General features: G+C 44.7%; 1 protein-coding gene and 1 long non-coding RNA gene across 3 annotated transcripts in view; one reads left to right on the top strand and one right to left on the bottom strand.

Annotated features, from left to right (window-relative positions):
* The window catches only part of GRK4 (G protein-coupled receptor kinase 4), a 426,683-nt gene that overhangs the window by 252,773 nt on the left and 146,325 nt on the right, over positions 1-27,585 (bottom strand). The gene's annotated exons all lie outside the window — the stretch shown is intronic.
* On the top strand, positions 235-2,364 carry LOC120924397. Of its 2 annotated transcripts, XR_005746366.1 has the most exons (4): positions 235-885; positions 1,018-1,211; positions 1,386-1,487; positions 2,105-2,364. It is a non-coding gene; the product is annotated as an uncharacterized LOC120924397 (long non-coding RNA). The 2 variants fall into 2 exon arrangements; XR_005746365.1 differs by having other exon boundaries at positions 235-1,211.

Raw genomic sequence — 27,585 nt, 5'->3', positions numbered from 1 at the left:
AGCTAATGAATATTCAATTCTGGCAAAAGAACAAACTGCATATTATATTATATAGAAACTTAATAAAATCATTTTTTAGTTTTGAAGTATGAGAAACGTTTTAACTCTTCCTTAATCTTTTTCGATTTAGATGAAGATTCTAATTCTTAATTTAGCGCACCATCCCTGGTAACCAGGGGCGATGTGCTCTGTTCATCTGTGGTAAAGTATCTGTCATGTTGGTGCGGTGCAGCACTGGGCTGCGATATGGTTCTTTATAACCCCATTTCCTATCTGAGTTATGACCACTTTACTAAATCTGCTGTCACTGTCTCTTTTTCTTTTTTCTTTCCCTTTTTTTCCCCTTCCTCTAATAACTTCCATATGGATCTACTGAGCCGCCGTGAACTGTCATCTATCCCTTGCCCTCTTTACTCCCCCTCCCCTTTCCCTGTTAAGTTTTTCCATTGGCCAGCACAGGTGATGTATCCGCCCTATTGGGCGGTCTTCATGCCGACCCAACAGTGTATTATGCGTGACGCTGCTCAAGAATGTCATCGCAGCCCACGTGGGGGACGATCATGTGATGCAGCGTTGTCTGCACTGTGTATGGCACCACATTGTGCCTCTGCTTCGCTCTCCTAGCTCCCCTATTGGGCGCCGTCCCTGCTATGCCCGCCCCCTATATCCAATCACCTCTCACTACATTGCGTCCGACGCCGGGTCACGTGATGGACGTTCGGATATGACGTCATCACCGACGCGACGGACTTCGCTGTTCCAGCTGACACAGCTTCTGATAATCAGGTAGGGTACTATAAATCTGCCAAATTGTAACATATAGATGTATCAGCGTCATCGTATTACTGGGGACACACGTGGATTTAGGTGCGGTCTAGGCTACAGGTATACAGATTATCACTCTATTATATGGGTCTCAATACAGGGCCTTAAATGCCATTAATGACTTTTTGTCATTTATATTGTAGACTTATTCTTTCATATATTTGTTCTAATTTTAGGATTCTGTTTTGGCAGCATCATATAATATCCTCTGGCACTTTTACCTAGGATCCAAAGACTGCCTTATTGGATGTTTTCATCTACCCTATTTAGCCTAGTACATTGAGCACTCAAATACCGCACGTGCAGATCCCCATATCCGATTTTAAGTGCTTACCAGCACCTGACTGCTTGATCACCCTCTTTTATATTTCTTTATGTGTTTTTTGGTGAGTAAATATACAGATACATTAGATCAAATAATATAAATTCCCCCTCAAAAAATCCCCCCCTCTCTCCTTCCCCCCCCCCCTTTCCCCCCCCCCCCCTCTCATTTTTATCATATGAAAGTACCATACTAATACCTGTCTAACTCAAAAAATTTAACTCCATATTGTCTACAGATATTATCCCCACGTTAGGCTGGTTTGACAGACTCTGTCCGCTCAGCCACTGTGGGGTTAGGACACCACTGTCGCTTGTTTACCCCCAATGCGACTTACTTTGTAAGTTATTCATGTCTTTTATATACCAACCTTAATTATTTCCCTTTCCCCTTTCCTTCTCACCTCCCTACCCCGTCCCCCCCCCGTTTTTTCCCCCCCCCTTTTTTTTTTTTTTTTTTTTTTTTTTTTTTCCCAGTTCCCTCCCCCTTTATTCCTCTATTCCTTATTTCTGCACTCCCTCTTTTTTCCCCCCCTCTTCCCCCTTCCCTCATCTTCACCCCCTCACACTCTTTCCCCCCCCCCCCTTTGTTTCCTTTCTTTCGCCCTTCTTTTTCTCCATCCCTTTCATGTCCCCCCTCCCCCCTCCCTCATTCTTTCTTTCTCTCATTTTCCTTCTCTCTTCTTTTTTCCTTTTCACTTTATTCTTTTCTCTCTTGGCGTCCAACTCCTGTGATGCCTTTTCCGTCTATCTATCTCGATGGGTCTTGGTGACACGCTACCCCTCTGCTCTACCGCACCGGCATTGGCAAATGCAAATATTTTACATTTTTGTGTGTCTATATATTGTTTTTCTTTATATAATTTGTTATGCTTGTTAATTAATTTTTATGTATTTTTTACAACAATGTATGCATACTTGTGAACTTAACTGTTTCCCTGTATATATGTCTTAATAGATGCAATATCTTATGCTCCTGAGGAAGCGCTAACGCGCGTAACATGTAGAGCAAGGCCTCCACTAAACCTCCGGAAATACCACATGGGATACACAACTCTACATTATACTTGTAACTGTGCTTGTTAGATAAGCTTGTATATAATAAGATTGTATATCGTTGTCACCACCCTTGTGGTATTAATCACTGACCTAAATTTGTTTTTTACGTCTGTTTGATTTTATGATATTTCATATTCAATAAATTTCTAGTTTTCTATACCAAATTGTACTGTGTGCCCTCAAAGCCCAATTAATAGTTCTTCATCCAAATTCTCGATATATCGGGGCGTTGGCACATTTTATACAAGTGCATTCGCGCTATCACCACGCGATATATGCACACTAAAATAGGCTTTTTCCTTTTTGCAAAATACTTCCTGAATTGTATAGCCGGACTTGGCAGCTCAGCGGATCTGTGTGAACTGAATCACATGACCGGACTGTTTGGCCGTATCATCCTCCCCGTACGCTGACACACATAGGCGCATCTGACTGATTGCAGACGCCGACTACAGCGATTGGACAACATAACAGTCAGGAGGCAATAATTAGCCAACGGATCCCGGATCACTGTGAACCTCTCACTGGTAAGATCGTTCCAATTTTCTCACATGTTCTGCTAACATCAGGAAGTCTATAATGCATATCTTCGGTGGTAGTGCATAAATTCTCTAATTATACTTTGCATCCAACCGCTTCATACATCGGAATCCCTGGAGACCCAAAAGGAACTGTACAATACCATCTTTCTTGCAGGCAGGGCAGCCCACACAGAACTATTTTCTACTTTCTATCATTTTGTATTTATACCCAGAGTGTATGCTCAAGCCTCATACACATGAACTTTAAATTAGATTTTGCCATTTGGTTCATGTATGCAAGACCACTATTCCTAGGGAATTCAGGTCCGGTAACTTTAGTTATCCACTGCGGGGGCACGCTTGCTGCCAATTCTCTTTTTTTCTCACGTAGGCTTATTGCCAAGTTAACTATATCGGATTTCCGAATAGAATTGACAGCAAAAGTGACCCATTTGGCGTCCGGATCGCCATAGTTATTTATGTCCTACATGTTTGTCATTTGTCCGTGTCCCTTTATGTGCTGTTTGTTGCACGCCACATGAACGAGTTTCATACGTGCATTTCTTGGCCGGCCATTGATTACAGGTTGAAATTAGAGCTATTCCAGCTCTTATAGTGTTATTCTTGTACCATTGTTCCAGGTGTATAAATTATACTATGAAATTTGTTACTATTTATTAAATACATAATTTTAACTACACTTATTGTCCGTCACTGCCTTGGTAGCCTCTTGGTTGTCCCAGGGGACACCACTCTTTGGTTTCCCTGTAGGGGCAACATCCTCTCTTTTGTATAGGGCTCCCTAAAGAACTTGCCTGCCAGGATATCTCCCTTTAGGCCTTAGGCCTAGTACACACAAGAGGATTTATCCGCGGATACGGTCCAACGGACCGTTTCCGCGGATAAATCCTCTGGAGGATTTCCGCGGTTTTGGATCCGATGGAGTGTACTCACCATAGGATCGAAATCCGCGCCGAAATCCCCTCGCAATGACGTGTCGCGACGTCGCCGCGATGATGACGCGGCGACGTGCGCGACGCTGTCATAAAAGGAATTCCACGCATGCGTCGAATCATTACGACGCATGCGGGGGATCCATTCGGACGGATTGATCCGGTGAGTCTGTACAGACCAGCGGATCAATCCGTTGGGATGGATTCAAGCGGATAGATTTGAAAGCATGTCTTCAAATTTCTATCCGCTTGAAATCCATCCCAGGGGATAAAAATCCGTGGAAACATCCGCTGGATTGTACACACCAGGGGATCTATCCGCTGGAGCCGGTCCGCGGATCAATTCCAGCGGATGGATCCTCTCGTGTGTACGGGGCCTAAGTTGCAGGATTGGTGAGCGGGCACTTGCCCACCTTAAAGACACTGCATTCAGGCAACATTGCCTTACCTGTGCCCACATTGATAGGAACACTTATACCCTGCTGAGCAGTCACAGTATCCATCTTGCTTACCAGGATACTGCCAGTTTCTGCACATCGTTTAGCCTTGTCTGGATACTTCCAAATAGACTTGCTTATCCTGCCTAACAGGACACCAAGCATAGCTCCCAACTGTCCCTGATTTCGAGGGACTGTCCCTGATTTGAAACAAAGTCCCTCTGTCCCTCATTCCTCCTCTTTTGTCCCTCATTTTGGTCTGATCTAGAGAGTTGTATATAAAAGACACCTTTTATCTATCAAAAAGTGTTTTCCAGCCCTAAACCTTTCATCTGATTTCTAAATTGCTGTATTTGTAAATTCCAAAAGCCAATATAAAGGAATATTAGTAGTAAAACAAGCACTTGTGGGTTTAACGAATCTTGTTTTTTTTCTACAATTCTCCTTTAAGGGGGCGTGACAATGGGTGTGTCCTATGCCGGCATACTTTTGCTGGTAAGTGTCCCTCATTCCCATCTCAAAAAGTTGAGAGGTATGACCAAGTGCACCAACGCCAGGCTAGCTGAAGATACTGGATATCTCCATTGTGAGGACATTCCCGTTTCCCCTTCAGTAGCAGTGATCTGGTAGTCTATGCAAGTTTCATTAAAGAGGAACTGGTCTATTTCTTCATGTGTTTGCCTGGGCCCAGGGCTGTCTTAATAGCATCATGGGCCCCTGGGCAAAGTAATACTCTGGGGCCCCTACAATGATGAGAGTGCAGGTAAACAGACATCAAGTAGGTAGGAGGCAGACTGCCTCCCCTGTGCATCTATCACTCTCAGTGCCATCATGGGGCCCCAAATTTCAGGGCAGTGTGGGCTCAAGGACAAGCTGCTTTGGGGAAAGTGCAGGGGCCCCCCAAGCAGCTGGGGCCCCTGGGCAGTGCCCAGGTGTGCCCTCTCATTAAGACAGCCCTGACTGGGCCTGTGGTGTCAGGGGAGAGAAGAGAGAGGTCCAACATAAGTGAGGGTCATTCCTCTGCTCTCCTCCTGCCTGGACTCAAGTAAAGCCAAATTCAAGTAAAAGAGGTAATCAATCCGGTATAAAGGTTGCCAATTGCGATCTTTGATTATTAAAGTGTTTACCTTTGCTCTTGGGGTTATTCGCTGTTGAGGAATACCCTGAAAGCAACCTGACAGTACCATGAAGTATATTGATCTTGATTCTCAGTCATTATTCTACAGTTAATTTACTTGAACTATATTTCTGCTGTTTGTTACCATTCCACAGAAACTTGACAGTAAAGACTATTTCTGTTTTACTACAACGTGTGTCTGTTATTACTGTGCTTGCACTTACACTATTGCCAGGTGTGCCAGAGAGACAGACTGAACTTGGGGTTGAGAGGCAGAGTACAGAACCAATTATCCTTAAGCGTCTCCTCCGGGGGTAGCGCTACACTTACTTTTTCAGATTTGCATAGAATTGTCCCCTGGATTCTCCAGATGGCAGAAAGTACCCAGAATTGGATGTGAGCTCCCGGAAACTCACGAACAAGCATTCAGCTTCGCTTCCTACCTACACATGCACAGTTTGCTCTCTTTCACTCTCAGGCCTCGTACACACGACCGAACAGGTCTGCTGAAACTGGTCCGCGGACCAGTTTCAGCAGACATGTTCGGTCGTGTGTACGGCCGACCGGACAATTTTCCGGCGGATCAGACAGGTTTCCAGCGGACGAATGTTTCTTAGCATGCTAAGAAACATGTCTGCTGGAAGCCTGTCTGTCGGACATGTTCGGTCATCTGTACGACTTACCGGACATGTCCGCTCGGCCGAAAGCCCTCGTATGCGTCGAAGTGATTCAACGCATGCGTGGAAGCATTGACCTTCCAGGGTCACGCACGTCGCCGCGTCATCGTCGCGGCGACGGCGCGGCCACGTCACCGCGTATCCTGTCCGCGCGGATTTCGGTTTGATGGTGTGTACAACCATCAGACCGAAATCTCCGAGCGGACATGTCCGATGAAAACGGTCCGTGGACCGTTTTCATCGGACATGTCCCCTGGTGTGTACGAGGCCTCACAGATTGCTGAGGCGTGAGAGAGAGTGGACTGCGCATGCATGGGTAGGGAATGAAGCCGAGTGCTTGTTCATGAGTTTGAGGCATCTAATGCTTGCTATGCCCTGCCATCTGCAGAATGGAGAACAAATATATGAGCAACTGAATAAGTAGGCTTTCATCTTTATGCAGTTAATCAAGAGGGTCAATGTGGACTTCCATTAATGACAGATTTGAAGAGACACTGCTTCTGGCCAACTTACAGTACTACATCAAAGCACTATCTTTTGGATAGGACTTTATGAGTTAAATTATGAGGTTGTTTTTTTGTCTTAGCTTGGAATATCTATCAAAGTGCTTATAAACAGTATATACCTTACCTTTAGTCACTCTACATGGGAGAATTTGGAAGTGATAAATGTTGAACCCTTTGCCCACTGCTTGGAGTTGAGGTCTTTTAGATTATGCCATATCTTGAGGAAGCACCTAGATTTGCGAAACATGTCAATCTACTGCGGCAACTTTCTGTGTTTATTACATGTATGCAATATGTGATATGGTATTTTAGTTTTAATATTTTTAATTATTGTAATAAAGATTTATTGTTTTTATGATTTCCATGTTGTGTAATCTTGCTTAGACACATTTAACACCCCTTTAAAAACGTATCTCCCACTAATATTTCAGTGAGAGAAAATGGCTTTAAAAAACATTTTGAGTAAGGGTTGGTGTCGAAGGAAGATCTTTTTTGGGGGCAGAGCCAGTCGCATTCTTTGAATGTAACTATGGTCATCACCTGTTTATCGGTGCCCGCATGCCATTTATTGACCAAAAACTTCAAACTCAACTTGTGCTTCCCAGTAAAATGGTATTTTTTTTTAAACTACTGGTGTAAATGTTAGTGCCAACAAGATGCCCATATTAAAGTATATCCTCCTTTATACCAAAGTTTGGAGAGGCAGGCATCCTTTTGAAGGTCTGAATTCTTGGCCCATATCGCGAGGGATTACTGCAGACAGGAGAATGATTCCACCTTGGAGAGCTTTCTGCAGTTACATCGTCTCTGTTCCTACACAAACTGTATCATTTACATTGTGAAAACCACTTTATCAATTGGTGCCAGAGAAAACAAGAGATCTGCCAAAAAAATCCTCCATCAGCCATGGGTCTCCCTAAACGACCCCTCACTATTCAATTGAAATGCATAATGGAAGAACTTATATTTTGTTAATGGGTCTTTTTTTTCAATTTGCCTTTGTTTTTCTAAAAGTCCATCATCTGATCATTTAATTGAACAAAATAAAACCACAAAGTATAAAGAGAACCTACCTCCTCTTGGTACATTATTTGGTCAATGGATTCCAAGACTCATCAATATAGATGTTCAGGTACTCTATAAGAGCTTTAATGTCTAAAGGGTCAGGCCAAAATCTACTTAAAGTGGAACCTTAAACCACAAATTGACTTGGGGGTCATTGCTTTGCCCCCACCCACCCAATTATATTGGCCACTGTTTTTTTCCTGGCCAACACCCTTTGGACAAAAGTCATACGCTTTGTCCGATGAAAAGTCGTGTGTACGAGGCTTTAGATCGTGAATGCCTGTAGATGTAGAGATTTTAGTGTTAGGGTTGACTTCCCCTCTAACTGCTGTCTGTGTCCCCGTCTGGTAAATTAATCATTTATATTTTTCATGTTTACCATTATCACCAAGCGTGAAAGGGGGGGGGGGGATCTTAAATTTTGGATTGTCACCAGAACAGGAAAAAGAGGGGAAATCTTCCAGTGAGGACACTAGTTCTAATGATAACCAGGGATTCCATCACTTTGTAGATATTTCCTGTTTTGGCTATAGCAGGAAATCTACCCTTACCCTAGCCAAAATGAAAAAATCGTTTTGCCTTTAGTTCTACTTTAACCCCTTAACGCCCGCCGCACGACTATATACGTCCGCAAAATGGCACGGACAGGCAGATGGGCGTATATATACGTCCCTGCCTTCTAGCGGGTGGGGGGTCCCGCGGGCGGATTTCCTCGGGGAGCGATCCGGGATGACGGCGCGGCTATTCGTTTATAGCCGCTCCGTCGCGATCGCTCCCCGAGGCTGAAGAACGGGGAGAGCCGTGTGTAAACACGGCTTCCCCGTGCTTCACTGTGGCGGCGTATCGATCGAGTGATCCTTTTTATAAGGGAGACTAGATCGATGATGTCAGTTCTACAGCCACACCCCCCTACTGTTGTAAACACACACTAGGTGAACCCTAACTCCTACAGCGCCACCTGTGGTTAACTCCCAAACTGCAACTGTCATTTTCACAATAAAGAATGCAATTTAAATGCACTTTTTGCTGTGAAAATGACAATGGTCCCAAAAATGTGTCAAAATTGTCCGAAGTGTCCGCCATTATGTCGCAGTCACGAAAAAAATCGCTGATCGCCACCAATAGTAGTAAAAAAAAAATTATTAATAAAAATGCAATAAAACTATCCCCTATTTTGTAAACGCTATAAATTTTGCGCAAACCAATCGATAAACGCTTATTGTGTTTTTTTTACCAAAAATAGGTAGAAGAATACGTATCGGCCTAAACTGAGGAAATTTTTTTTTTTATATATGTTTTTGGGGGATATTTACAGTTGTGTTCAAAATTATTCAACCCCCCAATGCTGTAAAGGGTTTTATGGGATTTAGTGTACATTTGTAATTGTATTCAGAATGAAATCCTACAAGGACTTCTTAAAGAACCATATGCAACTAAAATGACATCAATTGGTTTTGTAATACAGTAGTAAATGTTTATTTTGTGAATTCTTCATTTACACAATTATTCAACCCCTTAAAGACTACCACTCTGAAGAACAGAGGTTCATTGAGGTGTTTTCAATCACGTATTGAAAACACCTGTGGATGTCGGGGAGCAGCAATAAAGCCTAATAAGCACCAAGCAGGCAGCTTTAAAATGACTGTGATACTCAGCTCCTTCTAGACATTTACTGGTGTGGTTACAAACATGGTGAAGTCAAGAGAATGGTCCGGGAAGACAAGAGAAGAGGTGATTACTCTTCACAGGAAGGGCAATGGCTATAAGAAGATTGCAAAGATGTTAAACATACCAAGAGACACCATAGGAAGCATCATTCGCAAATTCAAGCCAAAGGGCACTGTTGAAACGCTACCTGGTCATGGCAGAAAGAAGATGCTGACTTCGACTGCTGAGCGCTACCTGAAGCGTAGAGTGGAGAAAAGTCCCCTTGTGACTGCTGAGGAACTGACAAAAGATTTGTCAGATGTGGGCAGGGCCGGCGCTACCACTAGGCGGACTAGGCAGCCGCTTGGAGCGCACTGCCGCCTAGAGCGCCCGGCCACTGTAGACAGAGCTTGCAGTCCCAATAATACTATGCACCAGGCAGCTGCTCTGACTCCTCTGAGCCTCTGGCATGTGTGAAGCAGGGCAGCGCCCCCACCCCCCACTCCGGATCTCCACTCTGACATCGTGTGTGTCCACTGTGCAGAACACCTCCCCTGCCGCTCTCCACCTCTGACATTTTCGCAGTGGATTCACCCAGCCGGCTCTTCGCTCTGCACTCTGAGCCTCTGACTCAGAACGGAGATCATTCTGACAGTGTACTGTGTCCAGCACCCCACCCAGCCCCCCCTCCCCTCTCTGCTCTCTGCTCTGACATGTGTGTGTCCAGCGTCTACCCCCCCTCTCCCCCCCAGGACGCTCTCCTGGACTGGCTGTGTCACACTGGAGTGGAGGAGAGTAAATCCTGGGACAATCTTGTAGCATGGCGTCTGGCAGTGGCCCTTCCTCAGGCTTGGGGCCTGCTGGAGCCTAGAAGAGGCACGGACAGAGGCAGGTACAGGCATATACAGCAGAATTTAGGATTGGTGTGAGCAAGGAACAGGCAGACAGCAGGCACTCACGTGGGATACAAGTTTTCTGAGAGCAAGACCATCACCTGATGTGTATTCAGTAAAAACTGTTGCCTTTCTTAGATAATCACAAGATTGTGTATATATTGTTATTGGAATGCAATTGGCAAATCTCTTGTGTGTATTATATGTATTTATATTCACTGATGACTGATCTGCCAAAGTGCCAAGTATGTACCAATGCCCCCCCCCCCCCCCCCCCGTGAGGCTGCATTGATTGGCAGTGGTGAAGCGGCATTGATGGGCACAGCTGAGACTGTATTTGATGGGCACAGGTGAAACTATTTGTCACAGGTGAAGCGGCATTAATGGGCACAGGTGAGACTGCGTTTGGAAACAGGTGAAGCTGCATTAATGGGCACAGGTGAGACTGCGTTTGGGCACAGGTAAGACTGCGTTTGGGCACAGGTGAAGCGGCATTAATGGGCACAGGTGAGACTGCGTTTGGGCACAGGTGAAGCGGCATTAATGGGCACAGGTGAGGCTGTATTTGATGGGCACAGGTGAGACTGTATTTGATGGGCACAGGTGAGACTGTATTTGATGGGCACAGGTGAGACTGTATTTGATGGGCACAGGTGAGACTGTATTTGATGGGCACAGGTGAGGCTGTATTTGATGGGCACAGGTGAGACTGTATTTGATGGGCACAGGTGAGACTGTATTTGATGGGCACAGGTGAGACTGTATTTGATGGGCACAGGTCAGACTATTTGATTGGCACAGGTGAGACTTTCCACAATTAGCTAGTCTACCAAAGTGTTGCATGCGAAATAGTAGCAGTCATTAACCACTTCCTTACTGGGCACTTAAACCCCCTTCCTGCCCAGAGGACTTTTTGCGATTCGGCACTGCGTCGCTTTAACTGACAATTGCGCGGTCGTGCAACGTGGCTCCCAAACAAAATTGATGTCCTTTTTTCCCCACAAATTAGAGCTTTCTTTTGGTGGTATTTGATCAGCTCTGCGGTTTTTATTTTTTGCGCTATAAACAAAAATAGAGCGACAATTTAAAAAAAAAAAAAAATGTGTTACTTGTTCCTATAATAAATAGCTCAATTTGTTTTTCAATTTTTTTTTTTATCCTCAGTCTAGGCCGATACGTATTCTACATATTTTTAGTAAAAAAAATAAAAAAATAAAAAACGCAAAAGTTATAGCGCCTACAAAATAAGGGACAGAATTATTATTTTTTATTATTTTTTTTTTACTAGTACTGGCGGCGATCTGCGATTTTTATTGCGACTGCGACATTATGGCGGACACATCGGACACTTTTGACACATTTTTGGCACCATTCACATTTATACTGCAACCAGTGCTATAAATATGCACTAATTACTGTATAAATGTGACCGGCAGGAAAGGGGGTGAGGAAGGGGTTAAATGTATTCCCTATATAGTGTTCTAACTGTGGGGGAAGGGGGGTGACTGGGGGGGGTGACCGATCTGTGTCCCTATGTACAAGAGACACAGATCGGTCTCCTCTCTCCCTGACAGCACCGCTGTCTGTGAGAGCCGGCAATGAGAAATGATCTCATATGTAAACATATGAGATCATCTCTCATTGGCCGCACAGATCGCCTAGCAAACGGCCACTCCGATTGGCCGTTCACGGCGATCTGTGATTGGGTGTGTCCAAGGGACACGGCCAGCACAGAAGTTCCCCGCTGCGCGCTCGGGAAACAAGCAAAGGGGAGGACGTAAATTGACGGCGCCCCAGAGAAGTAGAACCACCCTGCGGCCGTATATAGTCCATCGGGAAGTGGTTAAAAATGTGGGGTATACATAGCCAGGGCAAAGGGAATGGAGTCAGTAGTGGAGCCAAGGGGGGGCGGAAAAATGAGGTTTCGCCTAGGGTGTCAAAAATCCTTGCACCGGCCCTGGATGTGGGTACTGAAGTTTCTGCTCAGACAATACGGCGCACACTGCGTAATGAAGGCCTCCATGCCAGAACTCCCAGGCGCACCCCCTTGCTGTCTCCAAAGAATAAGAAGAGTCGACTGCAGTATGCAAAAATCATGTGGACAAACCACAGAAGTTTTGGGATTGTGTTCTGTGGACTGATGAAACAAAATTAGAAGTGTTTGGGCCCATGGATCAATGCTATGTTTGGAGGAGGAAGAACAAGGCCTATGATGAAAAGAACACCTTGCCTACTGTGAAGCATGGCGGGGGGGGTCAATCATGCTTTGGGGCTGTTTTGCTTCAGCAGGTACAGGGAAGCTTCAGCGTGTGCAAGGTACCATGAATTCTCTTCAGTACCAGGAGATAGTGGATAACAATGTGATGCAGTCCATCACAAACCTGAGGCTTGGGAGACGTTGGACCTTTCAACAGGACAATGATCCCAAGCATACCTCCAAGTCCATTAGAGCATGGTTGCAGATTAAAGGCTGGGACATTTTGGAGTGGCCATCGCAGTCACCAGACTTAAATCCGATTGAGAACCTCTGGTGGGACTTAAAGAAAGCAGTTGCAGTGCGCAAGCCTAAGAATGTGACTGAACTGGAGGCTTTTGCCCATGACGAATGGGCGAAGATACCCGTAGATCGCTGCAAGACACTTGTGTCAAGCTATGCTTCACGTTTAAAAGCTGTTATAACTGTAAAAGGATGTTGTACTGAATACTAAGATTGAATGTCAACTGGGGGTTGAATAAAACTGATAATGATGTGAGCACAGAAAAGACATTTGTGGTTATTTCATTATAAATGTTATGTTTTATTTGTCTGACCTACACGTGCCTCTTTGATTTAATTGTAAGCAGGATGACTGAATGATCAAAATCAATGTCAAACTTGGCAAAACTATCAATTTCAGTGGGGGTTGAATAATTTTGAATACAACTGTATTATAGCAAAAAGTAAAAAATATTGAATTTTTTTCAAAATTGTCGCTCTATTTTTGTTTATAGCGCAAAAAATAAAAACCGCAGAGGTGATCAAATACCACCAAAAGAAAGCTCTATTTGTGGGGAAAAAAGGACGCCAATTTTGTTTGTGAGCCACGTCGCACGACCGCGCAATTGTCTGTTAAAGCGACGCAGTGCCGAATCACAAAACCTGGCCTGGGCATTTAACTGCAAAATGGTCCGGGGCTTAAGTGGTTAAGAATGGTTCTCACCAGAGCTGCTGTAAGTGTTGGGTGGTTTGGCCCAACGCAACCACAATACAATAGCAAAGGATAGAACATTGCCTTCAAGAAGTGTTGTTCACACCTATGCATTGTGTTGGTTAGTGCTGCACTGAAATGATGAATGAAGCTGAGGTTTAGTTAAGTATGGCAATTTTTAACAGAAAATTATTTTTACATAGTTACATTGCTGCAGTTTGGAGCAGTGCAAGTATGCATGTGCCATACCCACACATTTATAACTAAACGTTTTCAGTCTGCCCAGAGTTCTCCTTCAGCTAGGACTGTATGGAACTTGTGCAGGTGTGAGTGACATCAGCAGTCATCACAAAGTATTTAACACTATGGGATCTTTGCTTTTCCTCTGGTGCGGTCAAACAGATCTAGATTGAGTCAGCTACTTCCACATGAGAAGAAGCCAAGTATAGGAAGGTACAAGACCTGGAATGACAGAGGCAAACAGTGATCATCCGGAGAGCCCAGCCAAAACACACACACTGCGCCCAGACCTTCAGCTTCTTCCGACATCGCAGAGCGGCACTACACACTGACCCAGTGCTGATCATCCACAGATAGCCGAGAGCAAAATACACACCGCCTGTCCTGAAATGTTTCCCCAGACACCGAAAAACACACGCAGAACAAACAAGGAACGCCATTCAGCGTAAAGGACAAGATAGCGAAGAGTTAAAACCACATATGGCTAGTCCGATATTCATCCAGCATTACATTTTACAGGATTCTAAATTCCATCTCTGAAGAATTTCAAGAACAACATTAAAAATAGAGGGCTAGATTCAGAGAGAATTTACGCCGGGGTATCTATTGATATGCCGCGTAAATTCAAATCTGCGCCGGCGTATCTTCTTTCTGTATTCAGAAAGCAAGATACGCCAAAATTTGCCTAAGATCCGACTGGCGTAAGTATCTTACGCCGTCGTATCTTAGTTGCATATTTACGCTGTCCGCTAGGTGGCGCTTCCGTCGATTTCAGCGTAGAATATGCAAATGAGCTGGATACGCCGATTCAGAAACGTACGTGCGCCCGGCGGAATTTTTTACGTCGTTTGCGTAAGGCTTTTTCCGGCGTAACGTTGCTCCTGCTATATGAGGAGCAACCAATGTTAAGTATGGACGCCGGGCCAGCGTCGAATTTTACGTAGTTTACGCCGTTTGCGTAAGTCGTTCGCGAATAGGGCTTTGCGTAAATTACATCCACGTCTAAAGCATTGACGATTTGCGCCGTAATTTCGAGCATGCGCACGGGGTTTCTTTCATGAACGGCGCATGCGCCGTTCGTTAAAGACGTAATTTACGCGGGGTCATGTTTTATTTACATAAAACATGCCCACCTCTTGCAAATTTGAATTCGGCGCGCTTACGCCGGCTGATTTACGCTACGCCGCCGCAACTTACGGAGCAAGTGCTTTGTGAATACTGCACTTGCCCGTCTAAGTTGCAGCGGCGTAGCATAAATAACATACGCTACGCCCGCACAAACTTACAGCGGGCTACGTGAATCTAGCCCAGAATGTTTAATACTGATAGATGGACCTAATGTCTGGCTGTGTTAGTGCAAAACCTTTTTTTCTTGTTTTTTTGTTTATGTTTTTTTTTCCAGTGCAGCTAGACATTGGGTCTATTAGTGTCCCCTATGTAATGGAACATGTGTTACCCCAATACCCAAATGAAGAACATGTTAACCCATTATGAAGAACATAACTATGTAACTGAAGAACATGCTAACCTAATCCCCAGATGAAGAACATGTTAATCCATTATGAAGAGCATGGTAACAACTGTGTAACTAACAAACATGTTACCCCATCCCCAACTGAAGAACATGTTAACCACTATGTAATTGAAGAATGTGCTGACCTGCTCCCCAAATGAAGAACATGTTAACCCATTATGAAGAACATGGCCACCACTATGAAAACTAAAGAACATGTTCACCCAATCCCCAAATTAAGTACAGGTTAACCAATTATGAAGAACATGTCAACCCATTATAAAGAACATGTCAATCACTAAGCAACTGAAGAACGTGTTAACCCAATCCCCAGATGAAGAACATGTAAACCCGTTATGAAGGATATGTCAACCACGATGTAACTGAAGAACGTGGTAACTCAATCCCCAAATGAAGAACATGTTAACCCAGGGCTTGACAAATTTGCTTGGAATCTAGGAGCCAGCTAAAAAAGGTAGGAGCCAGAAAAGCGCCCCATCCAGCCGAGCTAGCGTGCAGAAGCGAAACGCATATGTGTGTAGCGCCTGCATATGAAAGCGGTGTTTAAACCACACATGTGAGGTATCACCGCGATTGGTAGAGCGATAGCAATAATTCTAGCCATCTGTAACTTAAAACATGCAACCTGTAGAATTTTTTTAAACGTTGCCTATGGATATTTTAAAAAGAGTAAAAGTTTGTCGCCATTCCACAAGCGGATGCAATTTTGAAGCGTGACATTTTGGGTATCAATTTACTCGGCGTAACATTATCTTTCACAATATAAAATAAATTGGGCTAACTTTACTGTTGTCTTATTTTTTAATTAAAAAAAGTGTATTTTTTCCCAAAAAGTGCGCTTGTAAGACCGCTGCACAAATACAGTGTGACAGAAAGTATTGCAAAGACCGCCATTTTACTCTATAGGGTGTTAGAATAAAAAATATATATAATTTTTGGGGGTTCTAACTTCTAAGTAAAGGAAAGGAGATGGAAACAGGCAGGGAAGCTCCATTAGCATTGCTGGTTGTCGTGTCATACCAACGGCCACCACAAGAGGGCGCCTGATTCCAGAAGGGAAGCTCAATTACCGGCTGGCGCAGCACGGTGCGATTGCGAGGGGGGGTGCGCACAGAGACAAGGTACCCCAGCTGTGCCGCCCCAGACGCCAGGTAGCTAATTCTAGTCGCAATTGCGACCTGGCGCCCAGGGTTTGTCGAGCCCTGTGTTAACCCATTATAAAGAACATGTCAACCCATTATGAAGAAGAACATGTCAACCACTATGTAACTAAAGAACATAACCCAATCCCCAAATGAAATTAATATCACCCACACTATGTAACTGAACAATGTGCTTACCCAATCCCCAAAATGTTAAACCATTATGAAGAACATGTCCACCACTATGTAACTGAAGAACATGTTAACCAAGTCCCTAAATGAAGAACATATCGACCACACTATGTAACTGAAGAACATGTTAACCCAATCCTCAACTGCAGAACATGTTAACAGAGTATGAAGAACAAGTCAACTACTACCGTGTTTCCCCGAAAATAAGCCCGGGTCTTATATTAATTATGCCAACAAAAGACACAGTAGGGCTTATTTTCGGGGTAGGTCTTACTATGTAATCCAATGTCTTCTCTCCCCCTCTCCCTCCCTGCCTGTCAGGAATCCCCAATGTGAACTGAGTTAACATGCTTGTAAAATCCTATAATCCACTCTATTACAGTATTATATAATGTACAATGTGTGTGTTTCTGTAAAATAATTGTGCCAAATACCTTTGGTATAGAGCCGATCTGTGCTTCTGTTACCCGCCGGAGCTCTCTTCCCCCGCAATTATATTACAGAACCACACACATTGTACATTATATACTACTATAATAGAGTCGATTATAGGATTTTACAAGCATTTTTAACTAGGGCTTATTTTCAGGGTAGGGCTTATATTGCAGCCCTCCTGGAAAATAACGCTAGGTCTTATTTTCAGGGTAGGTCTTATTTTTGGGGAAACAGGGTATATGACTGAATAACATAATAAGCTAACCCACAATTTGGTATTAATGCAATTCCCAAATGAAGAAAATGTTAACTCATTATGAAGAACATGTCAAACCTTACATAAATGAAGAACCTGTTAACCATACCTCCCAACATTCTGAGATGGGATTGAGGGACACCTACTAGCAAACGTATATAGGCATAAGACATGCCCCCTGCCACGCCCCCTTAAAGGGGAAATAACAAAAAAAATAATGAAGTCCACAAGTGCTTTTTTACCACTACTATTCCTTTATATTGGCTTTTAAAATTGAAAAACACAGCAATATAGAATTTGGATGAAAGGTTTAGCACTGGGAAATACTTTTTGAAAGATAAAAAGTGCAATTTATATACATCTATATAGATCAGACCAAAATGAGGGACAATCGAGGAGGAAAGAGGGACAGAGAGAAATTTCTCCAAATCAGTGACAGTTGGGAGCTATGCTGTTAAATTCCCATAAAATATTCCCAAATTCCCATATAATATTTACCATTTTTTTAAATGTGTAGTTTTCATGAAATAAATCCTGAATATCCTGCCATGAAGGTCCTTGTTGATGCACTTTCTGTTATAAAGTAACACAATTTGTCACCGTTTTCCATTTGCGCTGTCACCTTGCAATGGAGACTACAAGTGGCCAGTCAACACATGACACAGGCATGAGCCACTGTTCTCACCATCAGAAAACACATAAAAATGTAGGTCTGGACTGGACTCCTTGCAGTGTTCAACCTTGGAAGCAAATAGGTACATGTTGTGATAACAGCAGGTGGCGCCATGTAGACCACAATGGAAAGAGGAAACCTGACAGTTTGTTTTAGCTCACAAGCCACTGTGACAGTTTTGATTCACTGCATGCCTTGAATATAACTATTTTGGGAAACAGTGAAATTGGTGAGTTTAGTTCTGCTTTAAAGCCCAGCTAAAACATACCTTTTCTTAAATGGTCCCTGCCCCTGGGCGCTAAACTTCTACATTTTTCATTGGCCAGCTACGGGATGACGTCACTCCTGTGCATGCACAGGAGTCACTCAAACTGGTACACGGGGATGGTGTGGGTGATACAGTGGAAGACAGGGACCAGGCAGGCAAGTGTGCTTTTTTGAAGAAGAGACAATGCAGATCTCATCTTCAACAAAGAGCCTGTTTGCCCGCAGTTTTTAACATCAGGACTTCAGTTCCACTTTAGCGCAGCAAGGCAAAAACCACAAAGAAATTGTACATCAGGGTCAGATAGGAAAGCAGGAACAAAGATCGTCTCTGGACAGTCGCACTCTGAACAAATTGTAGCCTTTTATTAAAAGAAGGACAGCACAAGTCACAGCAAAATAAAATAAAACCTGACCACTGACGCGTTTCGCACTGAAACTAGTGCTTAGTCATAGCTCAGGGTCAGATAGGGACCTGGTAGAGGTTAAGGCCATAGCTATCCCTCCTGCTTTCGCAAGACTCATGCATCTACAAAAAATGCAACCATTTATGCTTCATGCACACTGGACATTTTTTTTTACGTTTTTACAGCAGCTGTTTTTGGCAGTAGACGTTTTTTTCTACGGTCATTAAACTCTCCATCACTTTATCCTATGTGTCCATGCACACCTAGGCTGTTATCAGCAGTTTTGGGCAGTGGCGTTTTTGAGCAGTATTTAACCACTTCCATACAGGGCACTTACGCACCTTCCAGCCCAAGCCAATTTTCAGCTTTCAGCACTGTCGCACTTTGAATGGCAATTGCGCGGTCATGCTACACTGTACCCAAACAAAATTGGCGTCCTTTTTCCCCCACAAATAGAGCTTTCTTTTGGTGGTATTTGATCACTTCTGCGATTTTTATTTTTTTGCGCAACAACTAAAAAAAAACTGAAAATTTTGAAAAAAATTACGGTTTTATTTTTTTCTGTTAATTTTTTTGTAAATAAGTAAGTTTTCTCTTTCAATTACGGGCACTGATATGGCGGCACTGATGAGATGGCACTGATGGACATCGATGAGGGAGTACTGACGGGCACAGATAAGGTGGCACCGATTGGCGGCGCTGGTATTCGGCACTGATGGGCACACATAGGCAGCACTGATGGGCACTCGTGGGCGACACTGATGGGCACTCATGGGCGGCACAGATGGGCACTCATGGGCGGCACTTATGGGTGGCACTGATGGATACTTATGGGTGGCACAGATGGGCACTGATAGGTGGGCACTGGGCATGGATGGGCACTGTGGGGTGGCACTGATGGACACTGTGGGGTGGCACTGATGGACACTGTGGGGCGGCACTGATGGACACTGTGGGGCGGCACTGATGGACACTGTGGGGCGGCACTGATTTACCTATGTTGCCAGTCAGTGCCCATTTTTTTTAATGCTTTTTTTTTAGTTTGCCCTTCCCTGGTGATCCAGGGTGGGCTTCCCTGGTGGTCCAGTGTGGCGATCCGAGGGGGGGCTGCGCTGATAAACAATCAGAGCGAACCCCCCCTGTCAGGAGAGCCGCCGATCGGCTCTCCTCTACTCGCGTCTGTCAGATGCGAGTGAGGAAGAGCCATCAACGGCTCTTCCTGTTTACATCGTGATCAGCCGTGGTTGGACACGGCTGATCACGTGGTAAAGAGTCTCCGTGAGAGACTCTTTACCGAGATCGGTGTTGCGGGGTGTCAGACTGACACCCTGCAACAACGATCGCCGCGATGCGAGCCCCCGGGGGTGCGCAGCGGCTCAGAATCCTGAGGACGTCATATGACGTTCAGTCAGGATTCTACAACCACTTTGCCGCCGTCAATATGTCATTGGCGGGCGGAAAGTGGTTAAACAAAACTAGTGGGTTCTGAGAGACCTTTTTCAGCTGTAAAAACGCTCTAACGCTGATAAACATCCATAAACGCAGATGAACGTCGATAAACTCTGAAAAATTTTGCACATCAGCGTTTAACGTTTTTGATCCATTGAAAAGCTAAAAAAAAAATGTTTTTAAAAAAAAAAAACACTCCAAGGAGGAAAAAAAGTGAATAAACGCTATAAAAACGCTATGAAAAATGCAAAACCAACTGCAAAGCTACTGGCGCTTTTATAACGTCAATTTAACGTCCAGTGTGCATGAGGTCTTAAAGATATAAAAAAAAAATCTTCAGCATATATTTATACAAGATCCAATCTACAAGTTTCCATTTAGATTCCCAGATTGCACGTATGTTTGGCTCCACTTACCAGAAGTCACCTTGCTCACGTAAGGCCTGGCCTTTTAATCGTGTTTATACTCCAGGGAGGAGTGACATCTTAAAAAGCTACTTAAGGACGTCACTGACGAGCAGGCAGAAGGATACAAAAGCGGCTCGCTCAGAGGTGAGCGCTGCCTCCCGGGCTTTCGTGGGACATCTGTGCAGAACGTCACATCTGCTCTCCGCTGGCATGCTCTGTTAGCTGAGTAAGTTGTGTTTCTCTTACAATGTAAACAGCTTTTCTAAAACCGTACACCATATTTACATTGGCGGGGAACTGTGCGGTCACAAATACGGCAGTCCCTGGAGACTCCATAAAACATCACTTACGGAGAACATGAGACAATGCCACGTACACACAGTCGGAATTTCCGACAAGAAAAGTTCGATGTAAGGTTTTGGTTGGAAATTACGACCGTGTGTACGCTCCATCTGACTTTTTCTGTTGGAATTTCCGACAACAAAAATTTGAGAGCCGGTTCTCAATTTTTCCAACAAGAAAAATTCTGATCGTCAGTATGCATTTTCGACGCAGAAAAAAAACACGCATGCTCGAAATCAACTCGACGCATGTTTGGCTGTTCTAGGCTCGTTGTAGTGTTGTACGTCACCGCGTTCTTGACGGTCGTAATTTTGTGTGTACGCAACACAAGTTTGAGCCAAAATTCCGTCTGAAAAAAATACAGTTTTCTTGACCGGAATTTCAGATCGTGTGTACGCGGCAATACAGACATCAGATATGATGATCTTTCCCCTACTTTCCGACCAATCATATACATCCTAACTGCCACTCTCTTCTGGAAGAACAGTCGTTTGAATCGTTCTTTATTCTTCTACAAATGTCACTTATGATGGCCACATAAGCTTGAATTATTTAAAGTGGGGGTTCACCCCCAAAAATTTTTTTAACATTACATCCAGCATACTAAGGACATTTACTGTATGCAGGTCATTTTTTTTTCTCCGTACATACCGTTATATTATCATTTTGGGGTTCTGATGACTGCGGGACTGGGCGTTCCTATCCTTGGATTAGATGATTGACAGCTTATGAAAAAGTTCCCCTGTCGCACAACGCGCGTCACTGAATTTCCAGAAATAGCCGAGCTGCGAGACGGCCCTATACGGCGCCTGCGCAGTCAGCTCTACACGGCTGGCGCAGGCGCCGTATAGTGCCGACTCGCAGCTAGGCTATTTCCGGAAATCTGGTGACGCGCGTTGTGCGACAGGGGAACTGTTTCACAAGCCGTCAATCATCTAACCCAAGGATAGGAATGCCCAGTCCCGCAGTCATCAGTACCCTGAGGCAGGGATAGGAACGCCCAGTCCCGCAGTCATCAGAACCCTGAGGCAGGGATAGGAACGCCCAGTCCTGCAGTCATCAGAACCCGGAAGCCCTGGACAAAATCAGAATATAACAGTATGTACGAAAAAAAAAAAAAAAAAAAGACCTGCATACAGTAAATGTCCTTAGTATGCTGGCTCTAATGTTAGAAATTTGTTTTTAGGGTGAACCCCCGCTTTAATTTAGTCAAAACTATGGAAACCGCAAACATTCACATAGCCACAACTTCCATTCCGATTGATTTAGATTCAGTTTAGATCGGATTTTATTAAACTGAGTCGATCACCCATGGCGGACTATAATCAGAATATTTGATCGTTTTGCATTAATTGGCAACACTGTGGCAGTATCATGGCAAGAAAATCATCTTAAAAATATTAATCCTACCCAGTAATGTTAATGGAAGATTAGCCCAGGTTTTGAAAGTGGTGATTGTATAACTCTTGATCGAAATCCACTATACAGTAGATTCTCCTTTTGGACGTGTGTATGGCCACTATAATATGCTCCATTACAGATATGTACAAAAACGTTTGCGTCACAAATTACAAAATTTAAATGACACAAATGACCTGTTGCCAAAATTGTAAGTTCACCTTTACAGAAAAATCTGTAAGGTGAACTTACACAGAGGTCCCCCCTCCTATGAGGGCCCTGCTGACCTGGACCACGGCAATCTCTGGGTCTAAACGCCGGTATATCCACCTCAGGAGTCCGGGGCTTAGAAATCTTCATAGCCGACAGGACAGACCATCTGGCTGCCGATTGGTTGGTGCCACCAATGCAACGATGCTGACCAATTAGAATGCTCCAAAAATAACTCTCCTGATGAGGGACATTTTGGACATTCAGCGCCGGCTATTTTCTAAGCCCCAGACTCCTGGTGTGGATATACGAGGGCTTAGAACCAGAGATTGCCACGGTCCAGGTCAGCGGGACTGGGGGGGGGGGGCGAGGTTGGAGGACTTGTGTAAGTACACCTTACAGATTTTTCTGTAAAGGTGAACTTATCCTTTAACTAAGGTAGGGCACAGCAACAAGTCCTCTTTGAAGCTCAGCTTTTTTGTAAAAAAAAAAAAAATGGCAGGACACTATGAGTTAAGTCCAGCGGGGTGCATGACACCTCTTGAGATTAGTGCTATTATTTATATCGGACAGCTTTATAGTACTCCTAGAAGAAAACTATCACTGTAGTTGCAGTAGCCCAATGCTGATCCTTTTGATCTCTGCATCTTGAACAGGAGAGTCGCTGTAGCTGCTATGCCTGCCCCTTCCCTTCTCCTGCCCAATCACAGCAGCCTTGGCATTATGTGAACACATTTATGAAATACAAAGGCTTCTGTGAATGGGTAGCATAACTGCTCTGTATGCCTTTTTCCTTTCTCCCAGCCCAGAGTGTCTCCAGTGTATTTCCTGGTAGAAACTTGTCAAATATAAATAATAGAGATAAGCCCAGGAGATGCCATGCAGCTCCTTGGACCTAACTCTTAGTGGGCCTTCACTTTTTACCAAGTGGCTGAATTCCTGGAATTCAGCTTTAAACCAAAATGTACCTTTCAAAAAAACGAACAGATTAAAACTAAGACCTTGTGTACAGGGGCACTTTTGGGTAGACAATGTAAATTGGTGGAGTGTTTCCAAGCCCAGGATACACAGCTACTGTATAGCCACCCATAGGTCAGCATGCTCATTCCAGGGCTGCGTATTGTGGAATATGGTGTACAGACCGCTACATTGGCAGCATAGGGCAGCACGACCACTATGTGCAGCAGGGTCCTGGAGGGCTGGCCAGAATATTTGGAAAGATTCACCTTTTAAAATTATTTGTGAAAAAATGCACTTACCCTTTAGCTAAAATCCCAAACAATGTTACCAGCTTTCCCAGCTATAGTGTGTGAACTACAAAGCCCCTCCTCCCTATGTAATGAACATGAGGAGAGGGTGATGACTTTGTAGTCTAAATCAGGTTCTCAACCTAGGGTGACAAAACTGCTCTCCCATTTATACAATATATCTAGTGCGCATGGTAACAATAGGACAGGGAGGGTGTAGAAAAACAAATGCAGCCACCGCTTCTAAGGACTGTAAAGCTGAGATTTTTTTTTCTTAATTTTTATGTTTAGGCATCAACTTCACGGTTTTCTTTATGAAGATCTGCGGATTGGAACACCTAGGACTGTAAAACTCCAGGTCTAGCGGAGCAGAAGAAAACGATTAACAGGTGTGCCCCGGTCCTGGCAGATACAGGAGCAGTGTAACCGCACGCAAAAAAACAGAGGTGCGTCAGAGTCGCAGGATCCAAGGAGCCACCTGGTCCTCACCAGAGCCACAGACGGTGTGGATGTTGTAGCTCTCTAAGACACCCATGCAGGCACGGTGCCAGCAAATAGCACACTGGAAGGACTTGGGGGTACACACTGGATACAAGGTACCATGGAAGACTACTGCAGCAAGCTATAAGGAGACACTAGGGGGAGGACGCAGGAAACGAGCGTGAAGCACAGGAGAATGGGGGAAGCTGGGCAAAAGTGCAGAAAGATGGACACAGCAAGCAGGAATGAGGGGCAGGAGGCAAAATGACAAGAAACAACGCTGTGGAGAGCACCCACAGCAACAGAAAACAAAGGGATGCATGGACAGAAACCCAAGGCTGCATTCATACCTAGGCGGGTCTAATTGTGGGTGCAATCGGGCAGAATCGTGGCAAAGTGCGTGACAAAACTGCAATACCATTACTTGTAAATGGCACCCCAATCACGGTGCAACTTTGCTGTGGTTGTGCCGTGATAAATGGCGATGCAGTCACAGCAAAATGGCAACGCACGATGCTGTTGCCCAAGGAAAGCTCTTGATCCTTTTTGAGCGACAAGCTTTGCGTGGTGCGATTTTAGCGATACCGCAAAAATAAGAAGGAAGGTTTGGTCAGCCGCACTCCCAAAAAATGTGTTCCTTTTATTGTAAAATCAAATGACAAAAATACATGCCACAGCAAAAAAACAGACGCACGATGACGCGTTTTACAATGCTTAATCATAGTGGGACATTGTGGGACAACCGATGCAAAAAATAAAAATAAATCGCACTGCGATTGGGGTGCCATTGACAAGTAATGGCATTGCAATCTTGTCCCGCATTTTGCCTTATCACCTAGGTGTGAATGCAGCCTTATGGTATACAAGAGCACAGGCAGAAGGAAAACACTGAGAACGACGACAAGGCCGGACACACAGAATACAAGTTTACTCAAGTGACAGCAAACCCCACTAAAGAGTGGAAACACGTTGTTGAAGCACTAACCCACAGGTGCAACCGCTTAATACCACCTACAGTAGGTTCAGGGTGGATTGGCAGGAACCCGAGAAGCGCCTCAGACAGGAGGCAAAACCCAGCGACGGATCGATGTACACGGAACCGTGACACAAACACCAAATTCCCATCATAGGGAAACGGGCAGTAATAAAATCATTCTCGTTATAATAAAACGTTTTTTACTGCTATTCATGTCCCCACTGGAGAGAGTTCCTCTTTACATCCTGGGCTGGTGACCATCTATCCCTGGGAAAGGAAAAAAGCTGAATTCTTCCCTATGGGGACACAAGCAGCAATAACAAAACATACAGAGGTTGCAACCCTTCTCTACTTTAAGGAATTGTAAAGTTTTTTTTTTTTTTTAATAACAAACATACCATACTTACCTCCACTGCGCAGTTTGTTTTGCACAGAGTGGCCCCGATCCTCGTCTTCTGGGGTCCCTCGGCAGTTGACTCGGCTCCTCCCCCCAAGAGCTAACCCCCTTCTGGGAATCACTCTCCCAAAAAGGTTAGCTTGCGGGCGAGCTCCCGTGTGATACAGTGACGGCCATAGCCGCAAAGTGTATCACTCGGCCCTGCCCCCCGGCACGTCGCGACGCGTCATTGATTCGATTGACAGCAGAGGGAGCCAATGGCTTCCCTGCTATGAATCTCCAATGAAGAGCCTTCTCAAGCTGGGGGCAACCATTGCATGATCACGCCCAGAAGTTTTCCAGGCTCAGGTAAGTAAAATGGGGGGGCTGCCCGAGAGAGCAAGGTGTTTTTTCACCTTAATGCATAGGATGCACAAAGCTTTACAACCCCTTTAAGATGCTAGTAGAATTGTGGCAGCACTTTGTATTAGACGCATTCCTAACAAAGTGACAGAAAGGAGTTTGTCAGTGTTTGGCACATTGGAGGTGTGCACTTGTGTGTCAAGGGGAGGACGGAGCACAACAGTCAAGATCATAGTTCTGTGCCTAAAAAACTTTTTGTGCTGCGACAGAATCGCTTATGTGAAATGCAATGTAAAAAAAGGTTCAGTACAGGGCTCTAGTCCTGCGGGAACGCGTGGGAACGGAGTTCCTGCACTTTTTTCACAGCAGGAACTCAGTTCCCTTTGCAGGACTAGAGCAGCCGAGCCGCCCGAGCAAATCCTTCACTAAGCGTCGATTCGCCAAGCTCGAGTCACTGTCAGGGGCAGGCGAACCTTAGTAATCCTTTATGTTACTGGCCGCTTCCTGTATATGGTTTCATCGGGTAGTGTGCAGGTATTCCGTCACTTCCTCGATGCCGCAATGTCTCCTGGGAGCTTTTGTCATTGTTCCCAGGAGACATTCCAGAGGTCTGCCGCGAGTTATCGCGGGATTTAGAAAGAACTTGCTTAAAAAAACATGCGGTTTAGTAATTATGCATATGAGCGTATCGTTTTTTTTTTTTGGTGGGGGAGTGGATCTTGGGTGGGAGTTGCCACACTTTTTTTCCCCAAGACTTGACCCCTGGTTCAATCCCCAGGGAAGTAGGATTTTTAAAGGCAAGCAGGACACCAAATGAATAGAACAAATTAATTAACAAAGTTAAAAAGCATATCGAAAAAGTGTAATTTACAAAACACCATAAATGGTACAAAAATTGTAAATACATAACCATCAAAGTGTGTGACAGGTTTCAAGGTGTAAGTTTCTCCATTCACCCAACGCGTTTTAGGGATGTATAACCTTTCTTCAGGGATGTAATTAGAGTAGATACTCAATTTATATTCTATAAAAGAAAAAATATAGATCATGACATTGACTTGAAAAATACTTAGGGCTCTTTCACACGGAGCGGATCCGTAATTGATCCGCTCCGTTAGCCCGTTTGGCTCAGCGGAGATTCCTCCGTAATCCCCGCTGGGCTGTCGGCGGACAGGGCGGTCCAGTGCAGAGACCGCCCTGTCTCTCCTCCGCTCTCCCCTATGGGGAATCGGATGAATACGGACCGCGTGTCCGTATTCATCCGATCCGTTCCGCCGGACGGAAGAAAAATAGGGTTTTCTTCCGTCCGCAAAAGCGGATCTTTGCGGACGCGGATGGTTGCGGACGTTAGCGGATGCATCATCCGCTAACGTCTGCAATCCCATAGGGAACCATTACAAGTCCGTAAACGGACTTGTAATAAACGGACCGTTTGTCCGTGTGTGTGAAAGGGCCCTTAAAGCTTGAGTTCCACCCAACTTTAGTACTTGGTCTTTAAACGAAAGTTCACCCCTCGTTTTTGGATATACAATTTTTTTTCTTCTTACCTTTGTAGAAAAAAGGTGAGTTTCTGTCCCAGCCCCGCGGCGGAGAGGTACACGATTTTCTCTCCTGGCTCTGACCCCCCCGCTATTCGGGACCTGAGTGTGTCCCAGAAGACGGGGTCATTCAAAAAGCGTAGCGTGACTTGCGCATGCACAATAGGAAACCGGCTGTGAAGCCTGAAGGCTCACCTGCCGGTTTCCCTTAGTTACAATGGCGGTGCCTGCACCCAACCCGATGGATGGGTCAGTGCACACATCGCGGGCTCCCTGGACAGGTAAGTGGACAGGTAAGTGTTCTTATTAAAAGTCAGCAGCTACAGTGTTTGGAACTTCACCATACTCACTAATCTCTGGGGGGAAATTTCCCTGCAAAGTGCAACTTTCCCTGCAAAGTGAGCAGCACATTTGCCGTTAATAAATTAACCCCATATAGGTATAGTT

This window comes from Rana temporaria, chromosome 1 (genome assembly GCF_905171775.1).
Source record: "Rana temporaria chromosome 1, aRanTem1.1, whole genome shotgun sequence".
NCBI lineage: Eukaryota > Metazoa > Chordata > Amphibia > Anura > Ranidae > Rana > Rana temporaria.
The sequence above is the reverse complement of the archived record's forward strand: the minus strand, read 5'-3'. Positions and strand labels throughout refer to the sequence as shown.